Consider the following 20823-nt stretch of genomic DNA (forward strand, 5'->3'; position numbering starts at 1 on the left):
TGTTTCATCTTCTTCACTGGGGCTCTGCTTCTGGGATCTCTCACTGTGCTCTTTCCACAGCCCTTGCTGCCAAGGTCCTGTCAAGCGCTGCAGTGGTGAAGTAGAGCCTGGCTGATAATCAGCTGATATATCCCTCAGCTACAGATGCTGAGCAAATAGGAGTCTCTGAGTCCATATAGTCCCTTCTCCATAGCAAGAGGTAGTTTAAGATGGCAGTCCAGCCTTCCCTAAAAGTCAGTAAGAAGTACTCCTTTCTAGTAATCTTTAGTCACAAGACAGCAGAAAGACAGAAAAGAGAGGGAAGGGTCATTGTTCCTAATTGGATTTACGTCTTCTCTGAAAGTCCCTGTTCAGTGCCAAAGCTTGCAAACGTGTGATTAGAAGTTCCTACAACTGAATTTGTTTGGACTTTGGAGTTGCGTTTATGTTTACCTGTCCACCTTTTCCTCCCATACAAATGAGGTTAAGGAAAATGAAATCTGAACTCAAAGGAATCTGAGGGTATTTGCACTAGATGTTTTCTCTCCCTCTCTGTCAGCTTTTATTGGGATTAATAAATAAATTAATATGGATTCTACACCCATGCTTCTGCTCTCACTCTCTCTGCCCCCTCCTTCCTTCCTCTCTCTCCCCTCCACTCATTTGGCAAGGCACAATCACATCCTTTCCTTTTCCATTGCTACAACTCGATTTCAGAATGTCATCTGCCTCTAACCATTCTAATTTTAATTTATCCTTCGAAACACTCTAGAATGAAGTTAATACTTAGAAATCATCCAATTTACTCTACTAATTAAATGATTTTTTGAAATTTTAGAGTTATGAGTGCATGTGATGATTTACTACATGAATAAATTGCATGCAGACCTGGTGGCATGCAGTGTGATTGTGTGTCCCTTATCCCTCCTCCCTCCTTTAGCAGCATCCTCATTTGTTGTTCCTACCTTTGTGCTCATGTGTCCAGTTATCAGGGCCCACTTTTTTTTGTTTCTGTGTTGGTTCTCTTAGAATGATGGTTGCTAGCTGCATTCATGTTGACACAAAGGAAATGATTTTCTTCTTTATAGCTGCATAGTATTCCAGCATGTAAATGTACCACATTTTCTTTATTGTCTTCAATTTAGATGGGCATCCGGGTTGGTTCCATGTTTTGCTATTGTGAATAATGCTGCAGTGAACATACGTGCACTGGTGTCTTTTTGGTAGCTTGATTTATGTTACTCTGCTCTTCTTGGAATATTCCAGAAGTGTCAATAGTTCAATTTTTGGTTTGAGAAAACACCACATTACTTTCCACGAACTTTGAACTAACTTATATTCCCACCTACAGTGTAAAAATGTTCTCTTTTCTCTGCAACCTTGCCAACACCTGTCACTTTTTGACTTTTTAATGATAGTCATCCTTACCTATGTGAGGTTGTATCTCATTGTAGTTTTGGCTTGCATTTCTATGATGATTAGTGAGGCAGAACATTTTTTCATATTTTTGTTGTCTGCATGAATACCTTCTTTTGAGAAATGTCTTTTCATGTCTTTTGCCCACTTTTTAATGGGGTTATTTCTTTTTTTCCTGTCAATCATTTGAGTTCCTTGTGTATCCTAGATGTCTAAGCTTTTGTTGCATGCATAAATTGAAATATTTTAATCTTTGTTGTCTTTTAATTCTCTTCAAGGTTTCTTTTGCTGTGCAAAAACTTTTCACTTTGATAAGGTCCCATATGTTGATTTTAAATTTTGCTCCATTTGCTTTTGAGGACTTGGCCATGAATTCCTTACCTTTGCTGATGTTCAGGAGGGTGTTCTTTACAATCTTTTTCCAAAACTCTTATAGTTTGAGGTCTCACATTTAACTGCTTAATCAATTTTGAGTTAATTGTCTATGGTGATAGGTAGAGGTCCAATTTCATTCTTCTGCATGTGGCTAGCCAGTTTTTCCAGGACTATTTGCTAAATATGGCTACCTTTTCCCCATGTTTGTTTGTGTTGGCTTTGTCAAAGATGAATTAGGTGAAGATATGTGATTTTGTTTTCAAATTTTCTGTCTTGTTTCATTGGTCTATGTCTATACCATTGCCATGGTTCCTTGGTTACTATAGCCTTGTAGTAAAGTTTGAAGTGTGGAAGTATGATGCCTACAGCTTTGTTCTTTTTGCTGAGGATTGATTTGGCTATTCAGGCTCTTATTTGCTTCCATATCAATTTCCATATTCTTTTCTAGTCTTTGAAAAATGATTCTGGTAGTTTGATAGAAATTGCTTTGAATCTGTATATAGCCCTGGGAAGAATGATATTAGTATATTGATTCTTCTAATCCATGAACATGTAATGGTTTTCCATTTGTTTTGTCATCCTTGATTTCTTTGAACAGTGTTTTGTAGCTCTCATTGTTAGGTGGATGCCAAAGTATTATTCTATTCTATTCTATTCTACTCTATTCTATTCTATTCTATTCTATTCTATTCTATTCTATTGTCACTACTGTGAATGGGACTGTGTTTTTATTTGGCTCTCAGCCTGCTTCTTGCTGGTATATAGAAATGAAGATTTTCTTTCTGGGCATTGATTTTGTATCCTGAAATTTTACCAAAGATGTTTTCTAGTGCAAAGAGGCTTTTTTTTTTTCAGGTGAGATAGCAGGATTTATTGAGAGGACAGAAAAGCTCCCACAGTGAGAGGAGACCTGAAGATGTTGCCCTGCAAAGAGGCTTTTGTTAGACTCTCTTGGGTTTTCTAGGAATATAATTATTCAACTACCATGAAAAATAACTCCTTCTTTTCTTATTTGGATACTTCTAATTTCTTTATTCTGCCTAGTTGCTCTGGCTAAGACTTCCAGTACTATGTTGAATAGGAGGAGTGATACTGGGCATACTTTTCTTGTCCCAGCTCTTAGGGGGACTGTTTTCAGCTTTTGTCCACTAAGTATGATGCTGATTATAGATTTGTCATAGATGGCTCTTGATATTTTAAGGAATTATTCCTTTGATGCCTAGTTGTTTAAGGGTTTTTATTGAAAAAGGATATTGGATTTTATAAAATTTTTTCTACATTTAATGAGATAATCACATGGTTATTGGTTTTATACCTGTTTGTATGACAGATTATATTTATTGATTTATGTATGTTGAACAAGCCTTACCCTCCAGGAATGAAGCCCACTTGGCTATGATGGATGATCCTTGAAATAGGCTGTTGGATGCATTTTGCTAGAATCTTGCTGAAAAATTTTGTATCTATATTCTTTGTGGAGACTTTAAATTTCTGGTATCAGGATGATATTGGCTTCATAGAATGAGCTAGGGAGAATTCCTTCCGTTTTGTAATGCCAAGAATTCCTCCATTTCCTCTAGATTTTCTAGTTTATTTGCATATAGGTGTCTGTAGCAATCTCTGATATTCTTTTGAGTTTCTTCAGGGTCAGTTTTAACATCACTTTTTTTGTTTCTAATTGATTTCATCTAAATTTTCTGCCTCCCATTTTTTTTTCCCCCAACCTGGACAGTGTTCTGTCATTTTATTTAACCTTTCAAATAAACAGATTTTTATTTCATTGATTGTTTCTATAATTTTTTGTCTCTATTTTATTCAGCTGTGACTTTATTTTACAAATCTCAAATTTCTACTAATTCTAGAATTGGATTGCTCTTGACCTTCCAGCTCCCTTAGATGTGACATTAGCTGTCTATTTGAGATTCTTCTATTTTCTTTATATGTGTGTGTAATGTTATACACTTCCTACTACCAATTTTATAAACTTCTCTGCACTGTTATCGTGATATTTCAGAGGTTTTGGTGCATTGTGTCTTTTCAAAATTTGTTTCTGGGAATTGTTTTTATTTGTGACTTGATTTCTGTATTTAGCCAAATGTCATCCAGAAGTATGTTGTTTAATTTCCATGTATTTGTGTGTTTTAGGGTCAGGGTGGTTCCTGTTGGTGATATTTATTTTTATTCAACTGTGGTCTGAGAAGATACACAATATGATTTCAACCTTTTGAAATGTGATCATACTTGATTTATGCCCAAGCATGTGATTGTTCTTGGAGTATGTTTCATGTGCAAATGAGAATAAAATATATTATGTGACTGTTGGGTGGAGTGTTCTGTAGATGTCTATTAAATCCAATTTGTTTTGTATTGAATAAAGCTTCCAGATTTCTTTGTGAGTTTTTGCCTCAATGATCTAAGGCTGTTAATTGGGTATTAAAGTCTTCAACTATAATTGTATGGCTATTTCCTCTCTTAGTTTGATTAGCAATATTTTATAAATCTAGGTGCTCCTATGTTTGGTGTGTATATATTCAAGAAAGATATTTCTTGCTGGTGTATTGAGTCTTTTACCATTACTTTTATTACTATGTAGTGTTCTTAGTTGTTCTTTTTAACTCTTTAACTTTTATTGATTTAAAGACTGTTTTGTCTCATATAAAAATAACTACTTCTTTTTTTCTTTTTCTTTTCTTTTTGCTTTCTATTCACCTGGAAGACCTTTCTCCAGCCCTTTAATTTGAACCTGAAGGTGTCATTTGTAGTGAGATAGGTTTTCTTAATGCAGCAGAAGAATAGATCATGTTTCTTTAACCAATTTGTTACTCTATGCCTTTTGAGTAGTGTGTTCAATCCATTCACATTTAAATTAATTATTGATATGTGAGAATTCATTCATCTTACATTGCTACTAAGAGGCTGTTTTGCCTTTTAGATTTTGTGATTGATTTATATGGTTTATTAACTCTGTGCTTGCCTGTGTTTCACAATGAGTGAAGCCATTCTTTGGTTTCTGTGCTTAGAACTTTCTTAATCATCTCCTGAAGAGCTGATCTAGCGGTGGTATATTCTCTTAGACTGGATGTCTAGAAAAGATTTTAATTCTCAATTAATAAAGCTAACTTTTATGGGGTAGGAAATTATTGGTGGGAATTGATTTTCTTTAAGAACATTAAAGATGGGACTCCAGTCCTTTCAGGCTTATAGGATTTCTGCTGAAGAAGTCTTCTGTATTTCTGATGGGCCTTCCTCAATAGGTAGCTGCCCCTTCTCTCTAGCTGCCTTTAGGATTTTTTTCTTTCATGCTTACCTTGTGGAGACAGATTATTATATGTCTTAGGGATGTTCTTCTCATGTAATACCTCACAGAAAATCTCTGAATCACTTGTATCTGCATGGCTGCCTCTCTACCAAGATCAGGAAAATGTTCTTGGTTGACCTCTTGAAAGGCTTGTTCCAGGGTGATCTCAGTGTCTTCTCTCTCTCAAGGATGCCCATTAGCTATAGATTTTGTCTCTTTACATAATTCCCAACCTGTCATAGGCTTTGCTCATTTTTCTTGAGTCTTCTCTCTTTGTTTTTGCCAGACTGTGTTAGTAGTTCAATCTTCAAACTTTGAGATTCTTCTTACTGCCTGGTCAATTCTGCTGCCCAGGCTTGTCATTATGTTTTAAAATTTCAGGAAGGAATTAATTTCCAAGGTTTCAGATTGAACCTTTCTTATATTGGCCAGTTCAGCTTTTGTTTCCTGCATTGCTTTCATTGCTTGAATGATCTGTACTTTCATCTTCTCCTGGCTTTCCTAGACTGCCTTTGTTAACCATAGTCTGAATTCCATTTCTTTCATCAGAGACAGGCTGCTCTGGATAGGTTCCATTGTTTGGGATCTGGGAAGTTTGTTGTGGTATTGTGGGCATTGACTCCTTAAGGCTTTAAGGATTGCTGGTGTTCTTTCACTGGTTCCTCCTTATCTGAGAAGGCAAACTCTTCTATTTATGATTTGTTTTGTCATATTTAGTTAGTTAAGGTTGTTACTGTTGGGTTGGCCGTGTGTGTGTGTGTGTGTGTGTGTGTGTGTGTGTGTGTGTGTGTGTGTGTGTTATCCCAGAAGGTGCTCCTCTATTGTAATGTACTCCTTCTTTCCCTGCTGTCCAACCACTGTGGGTACTGCTGCTCTTCTCTGTCCAATTATTCTGTAAGGCTGTCACCATTTGGCTTGTGCTGGAGAATGCCTGTAAAGTATTCAGTGATGTGAAAGTGCAGAAGTTGAATTCTAAGAGGGGCTGGTCACCGATATTTCTAGAGAACCCTCTGTAGGAGCTCTTTGATGTCTCAGTCTATGGATTAGTCTGCAAAATGTACAGTGGCATGAGATTTGTTCTTATCTACTTCTTAAGTGCTATATTATTGTCTCAAATGTAATGGACTGTGCCAGTTCAACTCCAGCCAGATGGGTCTTACAGGACAGCTAGCTGTGATGGTGACCGTGGGCTTTTTTGCTTGGACATTTTTTCCCCTAGGAAGTGCACAGATGATGAGTGGGACTACAGGAATCTAAAAGTTCTTCAGTTCCTGGACTTTTAAGAGGACTACGGGGGGATGCTGGTCGAGGAGGGCTACATAAAACTGAACGGCTCTCCAGCTCCCTATAGTGGGCAGAATTGGCTACCCCAGTGAAATACAGGTCCCCTGACTGCTGTGGACATGTTGCAGGGATGACTGAGTCATCTCTGTTGTACAAAAGAGTTCACAGAGAGAGACTGCTCTCCTCTTACCTGAGGATGTCCAAACTCTAATCTCAAAGTTTCTTCCTGCAGCAACTTTTTTTTTCAGAATAGGCTGGAACCAGCTGTTTTGTGTCCCAGCCCCCCAGCTGTGCACACTCAGTGGGAATTGGGGTGGGGTGAATGGGCCCCCTGGCCACTGTGGTAACCCGGGAGGAATGATAGAGTTGTCTGTAGCAGAGACACATTCATAAGGGAAGAATGAGGGGTTAACAGGACTATAGGGTGATTCCTGACTTCCCTTCTCTTACTCAAGATTTTCTGTGTTAAGAACTCAAAAGTTCTTACAACAGGTTTCTCTCTGCAGCTTGCTCCAAACCAGAGCTGCCTATAGCAACAGAACTTGCCCTTGAGACAAATGAAGATGACTGGTCTGGGGTTCTCCCCTGGCTGCTGAGTGCTAACTGCAGGCAACAAGTGATAGGTGATGGCTTGACCATAGGCGTTCAAAAATTTAATGGAGTCCCAGCTCCATATGGGCTCTGGTGCCATGCAGCTGTTAAATATCCAGGCCATTTCCCATGTGAACTAAAGTCCCAGGAGGGTCTACCCCCACTCCCCTTACCCCTCATCCATATCAGGAGCAAGTGCTGAGTTTTTAATTTCCTGCACTCATCATTTCCCATATCCACAGGCTGATTTCTGTTTCTGCACAATCTGGGCAGGAAGAGGACTTCCTGTCTCAGAAACAGGCTGCTTGTTTTCTCTCCTGCCTGTTCTCTGTGTGCCCTCATGGTCATCTGTGGGTTGTGGGGTGCATTCACCATATCAATCTTTCTTTCTTGGTTTGTTATGTGAGAGAAGCCCCAGTCAGCTGTTTCTATTCTAGGTGGCCATCTGGAATTCCCTAAATTCTTCTATAATGCCTCCAATGTCTATATAAGAATGCTACTAAAAATGTCTAACCTTGCCCTAATGACATTGAGACATTTTACAATTATTTATTTCTGTTTGATTTATCCCATACTCTAAAAAACATGTACACTTTTTAAAGTTGGAGTCTCACTCTGTCACCCAGGCTGGAGTGCATGGCACTCTCATAGCCAACCCAGCATTGACCTGTAGGGCTCCAGTGATCCTTCCACTTTAGCCTTCAAAGTAACCAGAACTACAGGCACACACTGCCATATTTGGCTAATTTTTAAAAAATTTATAGTAGAGACGAGGTCCCACTAAGTTGCAGTCTGGTCTCGAGCCCACAGGCTCAGGCAACTCATTCTCCTCAACCTCCGAAAGTGCTGGGATTATAGGCTGAGCCACCAAGCCCAGTTAAGAAATGTCTTTTTCATAAATACACTTCTTCTTATTTTCTCTTCCTAACTTTTCTCTGTCACTAGTTTCAAGTATCTTAAAAGCCTCCTCAAACCCTTTTCTAATTCTATATGAGAAAAATAATATCTTTCCTGTAAATTAACTTTTCTTTTGTTTTATTTATGCTCTTCTTAGGATATTTACTAAGTTCTTATGTTAATTTTTTTAAGTACTATTATATTCATTTGTGTGTTAGAGAGAGAGAGGTATTTTTTCTAGCCCACTGCTTTTCATATTGTTCATATCTAGTAATTATTTATTAATTAAATAAAAGACATTCAATATGACTTGATGTATTATTTTGTAAAAGTTAATAGGCTAGTTTTTCTTTTTTGTGTGTAGCTGAAAATCTAAGCCTGGAATATAATACCTGTAAAGAGCTAAATGTACTAGCCATCTAGGGAAAAGGACTGGGGACTTTATTTCATATTTGTACATACCCCAAAGACCATTTTCTTAATAGTGAATAAGGCTTCGTGAAAGGAAAGCCAGGGAAAGCTAACAAATAAAAAGAAGAGTGTGAGAGAGGGAAGGGAGTAAGAAGGGTAATTTGATCTTTCTTGAGAAAGACTAGTTCCTGAGAGCAAACACTTGAAGTGTCTACTTTAGCCTTTATTGTTTCACCTTCTGTTTCACCAATGTAGTATGATCACTGCTCACCACAGCATCAACCTTCTGTGCTCAGGTGATCCTCCTGCCTCAGCCTTTCAAGTAGCTGGTACTATAGGCACATGCCACCACACTCAGCTAAGTGTTTTGAATTTTTTGTAGATATTTCTGTGATTGGCTCTGCCTCTGTTATCTGAGTTTGATTCAGTTTCGAATAGAAAAGCTCAGAAATATGATGTCATGACATTAATTCGTGGAAATGGCAGTAGGCTGTACTCAGAAAAAATAAAAAAAAATCATGTATGGAACATTACCTATCTGCTAGGCACTTTGTAGGAAAACAGTAGCAGCCCATGTTCTAACACTTCTAAAAGAACAGTTTGAATCTGCAATTTTCTGCTCCCAATATGTCAATTATTTACTACTTGCTAAGGAAAGTAAAATGTTGCAAGTACTGTATCTAGCTAATAATGAAAAATATATAGTTAGCAAATGATTTTTATGTTCTATAGCTCATAGCAGATTTTTGCAGTTAATATTGTATTCTTTTTTTTCTCTCTTAATTTTTATTTTAAAATTGTGGGATACAATTTAGGGTGAGATATACAAACATTCATTGTGTGCAGGTAACCTTGTTGATGAGGTGTGCATCCCCTACCCCAGGCAGATATTCACTACTGTCAATCCGACCTTCCCCCTCCCTGTCCCTACCCAACAGTTTCCCGCTTACTGTCAATCCTTTTCTTATAGTAATACAGTAGTTGTTCAAGGTCCACTTATGAGTGAGAACATGTGATACTCAGCTCTTTGTTTCTGTGAGAGATCACTCAGTATTATAAACTCTAATTCCATTCAGGTTGCTGCGAAGTTCATGATTTTGTTCTTCTTTATAACTGCATAATATTCTATTGTGTATGGGTACGACATTTTTTCTTATCCAGTCCTCTTTTGATGGGCAGCACAGATGGTTCCATGTTCTTGCTATTGTGAACAATGCTACGATAAACATACATGTTCAGGTATCTTTTTTAAAGAGTGATTTGAGTTCTTCCAGGTATATTCCCAGTAGGGGAATTGCAGGGTCATAGGGAAGATCAATTTTTAGAACTTTTAGGAATCACCAACTTATTTCCATAGAGGCTGTACTAGTTTACACTCCCACCAACAGTGTAGAAGTGTTCCCTTTTCACCACATCCTCTCCAGCATCTGTTATTTTTTGAGTTATTGATGATGGCCATTCTGACTGGAGTTAGGTGCTATCTCAATGTAGTTTTAATTTGCATCTCCTTGATGACTAGTGAGACTGAACACTTTTTCAAGTATCTTTTGGCTGCTTATATGTCTTCTTTTGAGAAGTATCTATTCATATCTTGTGCCCACTTTGTTTTTTTCTTTTCAGCACATTTGAATTTCTTGTAGATGCTTGATGTTAGGCCTTTGTCAGACATGGAGTTGGCAAATATTTTTTCCCAGTCTGTGGGCTGTCTCCCTGCTCTCTTGATGGTTTCTTTGGCTTTGCAAAAGCCTGTCAATTTAATGAGGTCCCACTTGTCTATCTTATCTCTTATGACCTGGGTACTTCAGGTTTTGATCAGGAATTGGTAGCCAGTTCCAACTTCATAAGAGTGTCTCCTGCATTTTCTAAGGTTCTTACAGTTGAGGGTTTTATGTTTAGGTCTGTGTCTCATTTAGGGTTAATTTTTGTGTATAGGGATAGGTAGGGGTCCTATTTCGATCTTCTGCATGCGATCAGCCAGTTTTCCCAGCACCATTTACTGAAGAGATTCTCCTCTCCTCAGTAAGTGGGTGGTGGAAGCTTTGTTGAAGATGAGTTGGTTGAGAAATTAAGGTTTTGCTTCTGGAATTTCAATTCTACTCCATTGGTCTATATGCCTATTCTTATACCAATACTAGACTGTTTTGATTATTGTAGCTTTAAAATAAAGTTTAAAGTCAGGGAGTGTGATACCTCCTGCTTTTTTTTTTTTTTTTTTTGCTAAGGATTGTTTTGGATATTCTTGGTAATTTATGTTTCCATATGAATTCTTGTATTGTTTTTTCGAGGTCTGAGAAGAATATTGCTGGTAATTTGATGAGAATTGCATTAAATCTGTAGATTGCCTTAAGTAAAATTGACATCTTAACAGTGTTGATTCTTCCAATCCATGAGCATGGAATATTTTACCTCTTGTTTGTGTCATCTTTGATTTCTTTGAGTAGTGTTTTGTAGTTTTCATTGTAAAGGTCTTTCACATCTCTGGTTAGGAAGATGCCAAGCATTTCAATTTTTTGTGGTTATTGTGAAGGGAATTGTGCTTTTTATTTGAGTTTCTGGCTGTTGATTATTGGTGTATAGAAATGTGATTGTCTTTTGCACATTTTTTATACCCAGAGACTTTGCCAAAGTCCTTTATCAGTGCAAGGAGGTTTTTGGCAGATTCTCTTGGGTTTTCAAGGTATACAATCATGTCATCTGCAAGGAGAGATAACTTAACTTCCTCTTTTCCTATTTGGATAGCCCTGATTGCCATCTCTTTTCTGATTGCTCTAGCTCGGACTTCCAAAACTATGTTGAGCAGGAGGGGTGAGAGTGGGCATCTTTATCTTGTTCCAGTTTTATGGGGAAATGGTTTCAATTATTGTCTGTTTAGCAGTATACTGGCTGTGGGTTTGTCATACATGGCTCTTACTATTTTGAGATATGTTTCACCTATGCCTAGATGTTTATGGGTTTTTATCAAGAAAGGGTGCAGAATTTTATTAAAAGCTTTTTCTGCATCTAAGATATAATCATGTGGTTTTTGTTTTTATGTCTCTTGATGTATTTAATTATGCTTATGATCTTATGAATATTGAACAAGACTTGCATCCCGGGGATGAAACTTACTTGGTTTTGATGGATGATTTTTGAGATGTGTTGTTGAATCTAGTTTGCAAGGATCTTGTTGAGAATTTTGGCATCTATGTTCCTCAAAGATATTGACCTGTAGTTATCTTTCTTTGTTGGGCATTTACCTGGATTGGTTATCATGTGATGTTATCTTCATAAAATGATTTTTCTCAATCATCTGGAATACTTTCAACAGGATTGGTTTCAGTTTCTCCTCTTATGTTTTGTAGAATACTGCTGGAAAGCCATCTAGTCAGGGCCTTTTTTTTTTTTTTTTAGGTAGTTTTCTTGTGACACAGTCAATTTTCTGGATTGTTATTGGTCTATTTAAGGTTTTTATTTCTTCTTGTTTCATTGGCGAGATTGTGTGATGTCAGAAAGTCCTCAATTTTCTTTAGGTTTTCACATTTGTTTCCATACAATTGTACATAGTACTTTCTGATAATCTCTTGCATATCTTCAGGGTTAGTTGTGACTTCATCTTTTGTGTTTCTGATTGAGTTTATTTGGGCTTTTTCTCTTTTTTTCTTGGTCAGTCTGGCTAGGGGATCATTGATCTTGTTTCTCTTTTCAAAGAACCTGTTTTTGTTTCATTGATTTTTTGTATTATCTTTTTGGTTTCTATGTCCTGGATTTGGGTTTTTATTTTGGTGATCTGGATTCTTCTGCTTAAGTTAGGGTTTTGTGGTCTTGTTTTTCCAGCTTCCCTAGATGACTTGTTAGGGTGTTAACTTGTGAGCTTTCCATTTTCTTCATATGTGTTTGTAAAGACATGAATTCCCCTCTTACTACTGTTTTAATGGCATCCAAGAGATTTCTATAAGATGTTTCTTCATTTTCATTTGTCTCCAGGTACCTTTTAATCTCTGTTTTGATTTCATTGTGGACCCAGGAGTTGCTTAGCATCATACTGTTTTGTGTCCATGTCTTTGTGGTTTTGGGGGGAACTTTGTTGGTGTTGATATTTATTTTTATTCCACTGTGGTCTGAGAAGGTGCATGGCAAAATTTCAATCTTATGAAATTAGTTATGTTTGATTTATGGCCAATAATGTGGTCAATCTTGGAGTACATTCCATGTGGTAATGAGTAGAACGTATATACTGTGGTTGTTAAGTGGAGTGTTGTGTAGGTATCAGTTAAGTCCATTTTTTCAACAGTCTCATTGAGATTTCATATCTCCTTGCTGATTTTTTGTCTTGATGATCTGTCTAGGGTTGTGCGTGGAGTATTTATGTCCCCAGTTATGGTAGTGTTAGAGTGAATCTCTTTTTTAAGTTTGCTTAGAAGCTGCTTTATGAACATCGGCTCTCATATGTAGTGTGTACAAATGTTTAGGATAGATATTTCTTGTTGATGGATTGAACCTTTTATCATTATATAGTGACCTTCTTCATCTTTTATTGATTTTTGATAGGGTATTTTGTCTGAGATTAAGATTGCAACTCCTTTAAGATTGCTTTCTTTTGAGTTCTATTTGCCTGAAATTTTGCTTCCCCTCCTCTTAGAGTCTGTGAGTGTCCTTTCTGGTGAGATCAGTCTCTTGGAGACGATATATTGTTGTCTTATGATATTTTATTCATTTTGCCATTCTATGTCTTTTCCGTGGTGCATTTTTTCCATTCACATTCAGGCTAATTATTGAAATGTGAGAGTTTATCCCTGTCATGAGGTTCCTATAGAGGTGCTGTTGTTCCTGTTTGTTTGTTGTGTTTCTTTTGATTTTGGGGTTGATTCATGTGTGTTTTCAATCTTTTTCCCGCACTCTTGCGAAGAACATTGTTGTTTTTTTCCCATTCTTCTGTGTTTAACACTTTCTTAAGTTTTTCTTATAGAGACGGTATAGAGGCAGCATGAGTTCTTAGGGATTGAATGTCTGGGAAAGATTTTAATTCTCCCTCATGGATGAAGCTTAGTTTAGCTGGGTAGTTTATTCTTGGTTGAAATTGATTGCTTTGAGAACTTTGAAGATTGGGCTCCAAGCTCTCCTAGATGAAATCTTTCTGTAGATAAATCTGTTGCTATTCTAATTGGTCTTCCCTGGTAGATAGTCTGACCTTTATCTCTTACTGCCTTTAAGATTTTTTCTTTTATACCTGCTTTGTTTAGGCAAATTATTAAGTGTCTAGGAGTTGACCTTCTCATTTGTTTTCTTCCAGGGGCTCTCCAAATCTCTTGTGTTTGAATGGTTGCATCACTGATGAAATGAGGAAAATTTTCTTGAATAATTTCATGGAATGTTTTTTCCAAAGTGGTCTCTGTCTCTGTTTCTGCCTCAGGAAGTCCAATTACTCAGATTTGGCCTCTTGAAGTAATCGCTCATCTCTTAAAGGTTTTGCTCTATCTTTTAAAGCTTGTTTTCTATGTTTTTGACAGTTTGTATTAGTTCTATATTTTGGTCTTCAAGCTCTGAGAGTCTTCTGCTTGGTTAATTCTGCTTTTCATGCTTATCAGTTTAATATTTATTTCATTTGCAGTGTTCTTTACTGCTGTTATCTCAGTTATCAACTCCTTCCTATTTTCCTCTTGTCTCTCTTCAATTATTTTTAATCTCTCTATTAATGTCTGGGTTTGTAGTTTGAGACCAGTCATTCTGGGGGTTCTTCATTGTTTGTGTTCCAAAATCTGTTTTCTTAGTGTCTGACCTTCCAGGGGGTCTGTGAGAGACCCATATTCTTCTTTTGGTTTTTCTTCATTTGTGTATATTATCCTCCCCTCCCACACTTTCACCACCCCTTCTTTAATTCTGTTTTTCAGGGATAGTGGGGTTGCTTACTTCTGTTTGCTCAGTCTCCTATCTTACTTATGTGGATTCTCTGGCTTTGCTCACTTCTGAAGCTCGACTGTGGTTAGGGACTGTCCTTTTTCAGTTTTGACATTAAGTTGAGGGGGGAGCTGTGATTCAGAATCTATCTGCAGATACCAGTATCCACCGACAGGTGTATGGGCACCCTGGAAACCACTTCCCACTGCCTTACAATCTGTCCATGTAGTGGGGGGTTAAGTTTGCCCCCTGGAACAAAATTAGGTGAGAAAAAGGAAAATAATGGAAGAAGGAAGGGGGTTAAGAGGAAGGTGGAGTGAGAGAAGAGTAAGGGGGAAAACAGACATACCAGCTAACAAATGAAAAGAGATACAAAGAGAGAAAAGAGGGGGAAAAAAGCACAAAAAACTCTACAGCATACAAAATCACACAAATACACAGTCCAATAAAATCCTGCCTACTGATGTATACCTCCCCTACACAAACATGGAGTCTAAAGAATAGAAAGAAGAAAGAAAAAAATCAGTAAAATAACAAAGCAAAGCAAGTATGAAAACATCCTCAAAACCTGAATGAAATAGGAAAAAAACTAAAATAAAAAATGAAGTGAGCAAAACAGTCAAAAAATAAAAACAAGGAATCAGACAGATTCTGAGGTCCTTTCTGTATTTCCAGAGTCCCTGCAGCTCTGTTCTCTTGCCCCTCCCCTCTGCTCTCACCTCAGGCAGATAGGGTTACTCATAGCTTGGGTCAGTCGCCACAGGCCTACTTTGGGAGCAGGGGTGAGTCAGATCTGTGTGGCTTGCTGCCTGATGGGTCTGCCATACAGATCTGAGTTGTCTGTGTCTGATTCATCCTGGGGGAGGGGCTTCTTTCTCTCTGGTTTGATGAGATTACCTTAGCCAACAAGTTGGAGGCTCTGCAGAGGTGGACAGGGCAATGCAAATCTTTGCCTGATCCTGGGTCAAAGAAAATGGCTGTGGTGGGTGGCTCCTCACCGGGCATGGACTCCTCTCCAGCTTTCCCAATCCTCTCTCTCCACTGATCAGATCCAGGGCTCCAGCTGATCTGTTATGACAGGTGATGGTGTGGGCCAGGCGCCAGACTGTGGGAGACAGCTGGATTCAGCCAACTTTTCTCAGGTGTGTTGCAGCAGGCCACAGATGCTCCTGTGCGCTATCTTGCCAGCAATACTCCAATCTCAGGGCAGTGGGGGCTTGCAGTCACCCTCAGAGGGGAGACCCATGTGCATGCACCCAAGTATCCCCTCAGATGAACTTTCATGCTCCCACCAGTGCCCGTCTACTCGCTCAGAGAGTCTTTATTAACACTTACCTCCATAGAGACTCTTACAGATCAACCTGTAGTTCGCCATCTTAAGCTTTCATTAATATTGTGTTCTAACTCTATTAGTCCATCATAGGACATACAAAGCAGAAAAACTACCCTGAGATTTTGACAAGTACTTGACAGATTTTAGAATAATGAAAACTTTGTTACCATCTGAAGTGACCCTGTAAACACTCCTTTCTTATTTTTCTGTGAATTTTACATGGTACCTACCATGGTATTAGATTTGTAGTAAATGAGTAAACACTCAATTAAATTTTCTTGTGAGGTACAGGAAATGAGATGCAGTTTTCTGTCAAATATAGCTATCATCTCCTTGAGGATAAGGCTTGCTTCATCTTTATTTTTCTTAATTATATGAGACTAATGCAGTGTCACATAATAGACTCAATATATACCTGTTGATAGACTGTATGAATAAATTACTGAATCAAAGTAATCATAAGCCACTATAATATTTTAAGAAAGGGAATTATCTGAAGAGGTTGATATTTTGGAAGAATTATATTTGCTCTAGTGGAGGAAAAGAACTGAAGATCCCGGAGAACTGAAAATTCCTGTAATTTTCTTTCGAATGGTTTGTATTTTATATTGATATCTTCTATAATAACCTTAGGATCTCACTTTTGCTTTATTAAATCTTCTATTCTATTAACTGGTTAAGCATAAGCTTTTTATCAGACCTCTCTCTCTCTTCTTCATTTTCAGAAAAGAAATAAAATGTATGCTTTCCTATATTTGTATTGATCTTTAAATATATCTTTGAAAATAAAAGGAAAGAAACAGGAATGAGAAACAAAATTTATTAGAACATGAAGCAAAACTGACAAATGTCTCTGCCAACATAAAAGGGAACTCCAGAGAAAAGTTGTTTACTAGGAAGCAATGTTCCATATTGAGTGATAACAGCTGAGCCTTATCCACCCTACTTGCTCACTTATTGTCTTGTGATCCAAAATGGAGGAAGAACTTGAAGGGGTTGAAAGATGGAGGCTATTCATAGACTACACACTTTGTGACTGAAGGAAATCCTTTCTTGAAGTGGGTTCTGAATGTCACATCTTTTTGGCAAGAAGAGAACCTTCACACTTTTCTCTCTTTTTTTTTTTTTTTTGATTTGGGGATCTCACTCTGATGTGCAGTGGCATGATCACAGCTCACCACACACTCAACCTCCTGTGCTCAGGGATCCTCCTGCCTCGGCCTGTCACATAGCTGGGACTGCAGGCATTCACCATCATGAATTTTTTAATTTTTTTGTAGACATGGGGTCTTGCTATGTTCCCAAGCTGGTCTCAGTCTCCTAGGCACAGGTAATCCTCCCTCCTCGGCCTCTCAAAATACTGGGTTTATAGTTGTGACCCACTGCATCCAGCCCATATTCTTTTTATGAAGCAGATTTGGTATTGATAGCAAAACCTGATAATGGTGGCACAGTAAAGATTAGAAATCAATCCCACTTAGGAACAATGATACAAAAAAAAAAACTAATTAGAAATATAAGCTGCAGTAAAAATGTTATATATTTGACAAAGTGGGATTAATTTTAAGAAAGACAGAATGTTTCAATATTCAGAAACCCATTATCTAATTTGCCATACTTTTAGGACTAAGGAGAAAAATTATGTGATTTTATAAACAGAAAATTACTTAGACAAAATTCAACACTCATTCTTGATAATAAATAGGAAATAAAAATAAAATAATTAATGAAACAAATAATTTATTTTAAAACAATATAAAATAAACAAGTAAAGACAATACCAAGCACATCTGTGGGTGGGCATAAAAATTAGTATAACTGCTAAAGAAAGCTGTGTGACCCAGAAATTTCATTCTTAGATACAAGATAATGTGCAAGATACATGTACAAAAATGTGCATAGCACCAATACTCTTAATAGCCTTAGACTGAAAACCACACAAATATCATCAAGAATGGAATAAAATAGAAATAAAAATATTATGCATAATTAAAATAACAAAAATTATTGGTACTAATAATTGGAATGCATTTCAAAGAGTTAATATTGAACAAAGAAAGCTAGATATGAAAGAGTACATATTCTGCAATTCCATTTATATGATATTTTAAAAGAATGCCAAATTAATCTATGGTGATAGCAATTAAATCTGTAAATAAATTAACTGCAAGTGGGAGACAGCAAAAGGGAGGATTTTGAGGTGTGGGCAATTTTCCAAATTTTTATCTGGGTTATGTTACACAGGTTTTAAACAGTCATCAAGCTGTATCTTAATATTTGTTCACTTTATGATATGTGTTATAATAGATCCATTGATGGCAATGAATTATAATATATTAAATAAAAAAAGGGAGGAATTCTTAGGTCCAGAGTAATATCTAACAATACAAAGGAGACATAGGTGAGCTTTTATGTATAGTAGAATGCAAAGCAATGAAAATGGAAGTGATGACAGAATAAGAAAACCCCAAATTTTTAACTACCATGAACTAATTGATGCAGGCCTATAGTCTATAGTTAGTATTCAATAACAGACAACCATTTTCTGGAAACACTTTTGTTTTGCTGTTATTGTTTCAACGGAATATGGGAAAGGACCCAGTCATGACTCCTGAGACCCGGATAATCACTATTGTTTGCTTGCTCAACTACATCAGGGTCCCAGTAGAGCTTCATGTGGCGTAGAGCAATGGCAATCAGTTCCCAGTGTCTAATGTTCTACAGTCATCTGAGTGTCAGGCAATTTAATGCTAAAGACAGCACATAATGTTATAGAATTTAGAACACATTTTAGAATAAGAGGTAGCTCCAACACAATTAAACCTCCATAATTTAAGAATAGTTATCTATTGACCAATACATTCTTACTATTAGCAGACCTACAAATAGTTCCATTCAAAATTATTTTAAAAAATAAAGTTCCTTTAAAAAGATACAAGTTAGATATTTTCATCGTTAGTTACATGTGGTCATATATATTTTAAAAATTAATTACAATGAATTAATAAAATTAATTAATTAGTATAAAATGATTTAGTGAGTAATATAACTCATAAACAGAATATTTATTCTTGGTATATTCTCACATATTTTAATGAATTGTTTAACTATGACTCTAATGCTTTTACACTGACATTTAATAAATCTTTTTTTTCAATATGTTCATATTAAATTTATTTTTAAAGTAAGAGTTCCTGGAATATTCTGCAAAGCTTTATCTTATGGCTAATAACTTTTAAATTCTTGATAACTTAAAGTAGAGAAATCTAAGATGAAATTATACTGAATCCAGAAAACTCCTTCAAATTACATGTCATTTAGATGTACCTCTTTTATAATAAATTATTTAGTTATTGTTTTGTTTTCCCTAAATGTCTGCCACAGAAAACATTTAAGTACAGTAGACCCAAGCCCTCTCAAATGAAGTTTCACTTTTGACAGTGTCAGTTACCCATGGTCAACCCATATCCAAAAATATTAAGTGGAAAATACCAGAAATAAACAACACACAAGTTTTAAGTCACATGTTGTTCTAAGTAGATTGATGAAATCACATCACATTATCCTGTTCCATCTCACCTGGTAAGTGAATTCTCACTTTGTCCTGCAGATTCACACTGTATCCTCTTCCTGCACATTAGCCACTGAGTCGCCCTGTTGGTGGTCACATTGACTGTTGAGGTATCATATTACTTGTGTTCAAGGAACACTTGTTTTACTACATAATGACCCCAAAATGCACAAATGTATAATACTATATTAATAGGCAGAATTCTTAATCTAGTATTTATAAGCACACTTTAAAAAGTGTTTATTACCATCTTCACTGCCAAATGATTGCATACATCTTCAAATAACATTCTAGATAGATCGTTTAATCCCTTTCATCTTTATATAGTGTTTCACATTAAGCGAATAAATACTTTAAATGACCAGATGAATTAAAAACATGTTTAATTACTCACATATAAAAAGTATACCTATATTTAAAAGTAGTCTAAATAAAGTTTCATGATGAGTATTTTTCTATACATGATTGTTCTTCTGTTGATCCTTTTGTGGTTTTCTTCATGTTTTTCCAGCTGCACATTTTAATGTGCCATCTGTCATCGTTTTTTCTCTGCCATGCCTGCTTAATACATCCTTAGGTAGTAATTTTTTTCACTTTCTTTCTTTCTTTCTTTCCTTCCTTCCTTCCTTCCTTCCTTCCTTCCTTCCTTCCTTCCTTCTTTCCTTCTTTCTTCCTTTCTTCCTTTCTTTCTTTCTCTTTCTTTCTTTCTTTCTTTCTTTCTTTCTTTCTTTCTTTCTTTCTTTCTTTCTTTCTTTCTTTCTTTCTTTCTTTCTTTCTTTCTTTCTTTCTTTCTTTCATAAAGATGAGGTCACACTATGTTGCCCAGGCTGGTCTTGAACTCCTGGGCTCAAGAGATCTTCTTGCCTTGACCTTCCAAAGTGCTGGAATTACAGGCATGAGTCACTATGTCCACCCTAATATTTATTTTTTATAGATGTCTCTGTGACTTTATGCCAGCAAAAATAAGTAATGAAACCAAAATTGGTAATGCACCTTCTTGTAGTGCAAGTCATAGAGGCGGACCTGTTTTTATTATATCAAGTCTTAAACGTATGTGAAAGTCACGGGTCAAATTACAGGTCTTCCACTTCTCACTGAGGGACCACATCTGTAAAATGTGAATAATAAAGGGGGTGAGGGTTAATGTACCTAACAGATGCTTACTAAAAAGTGGCTATTAGTATTTTCATCATTACCATCTCTAGAGTATAGCTCAAAGGAAATCATGCAAAAAACACACTGGTGAGCTGATTCAGTGGGAAATTATTTTAACCACTGACCCGACTCAATATTTGTTTATTTTTAATAAAACAAAAATGTGAGTAATGGAGTACCTCTTGTTATATGGAAAATATACCAAAAATGAATAGATGAAATAGGAAGTATGAGTCTAGCTCATTTATTTCTGCTGCCACTTTAATTACTAGGCTGGATGATAGGGCAGCAGAAGATAAAACACAGCAAAAACTGACAGACAAATGGAAAAACCTAATTGAGGAATTAAAAGACTTCTACTGCAGAGAAAGAGCTTGGGTTTAAAACAATAAGCAACTATTATTTCAGTGTATTTCTTGATTATTTAAGGAAACAACATCCCTGAAAAAGAAAAGTAAAGATTGTCAATGAGAAAATAAAATTGGGCTTATTTAAAAGAAAGACTTTTCTCAAGTAAACAGTTTCCTTAGCCATCTATTTTAAGATTTCATAAAATGTCATAATTCAGAATAAAGAATGCATCATTACATTAGAAAGTTCTTTTCTCTCTCTCTCTCTCTTTTTTTTTTTTTTTTTGTC

At 36.5% G+C, this 20823-nt stretch overlaps 1 protein-coding gene across 7 annotated transcripts in view; it reads left to right on the plus strand.

The window, feature by feature from the left end:
- Positions 1-20823, plus strand: part of TRPC4 (transient receptor potential cation channel subfamily C member 4) — a 174607-nt gene that overhangs the window by 45212 nt on the left and 108572 nt on the right. The window lies entirely within an intron of this gene.

The sequence above is a fragment of the Carlito syrichta genome, unplaced genomic scaffold, assembly GCF_000164805.1.
Source record: "Carlito syrichta isolate Samal-C Ts95f unplaced genomic scaffold, Tarsius_syrichta-2.0.1 Scaffold315653, whole genome shotgun sequence".
Taxonomy (NCBI): domain Eukaryota; kingdom Metazoa; phylum Chordata; class Mammalia; order Primates; family Tarsiidae; genus Carlito; species Carlito syrichta.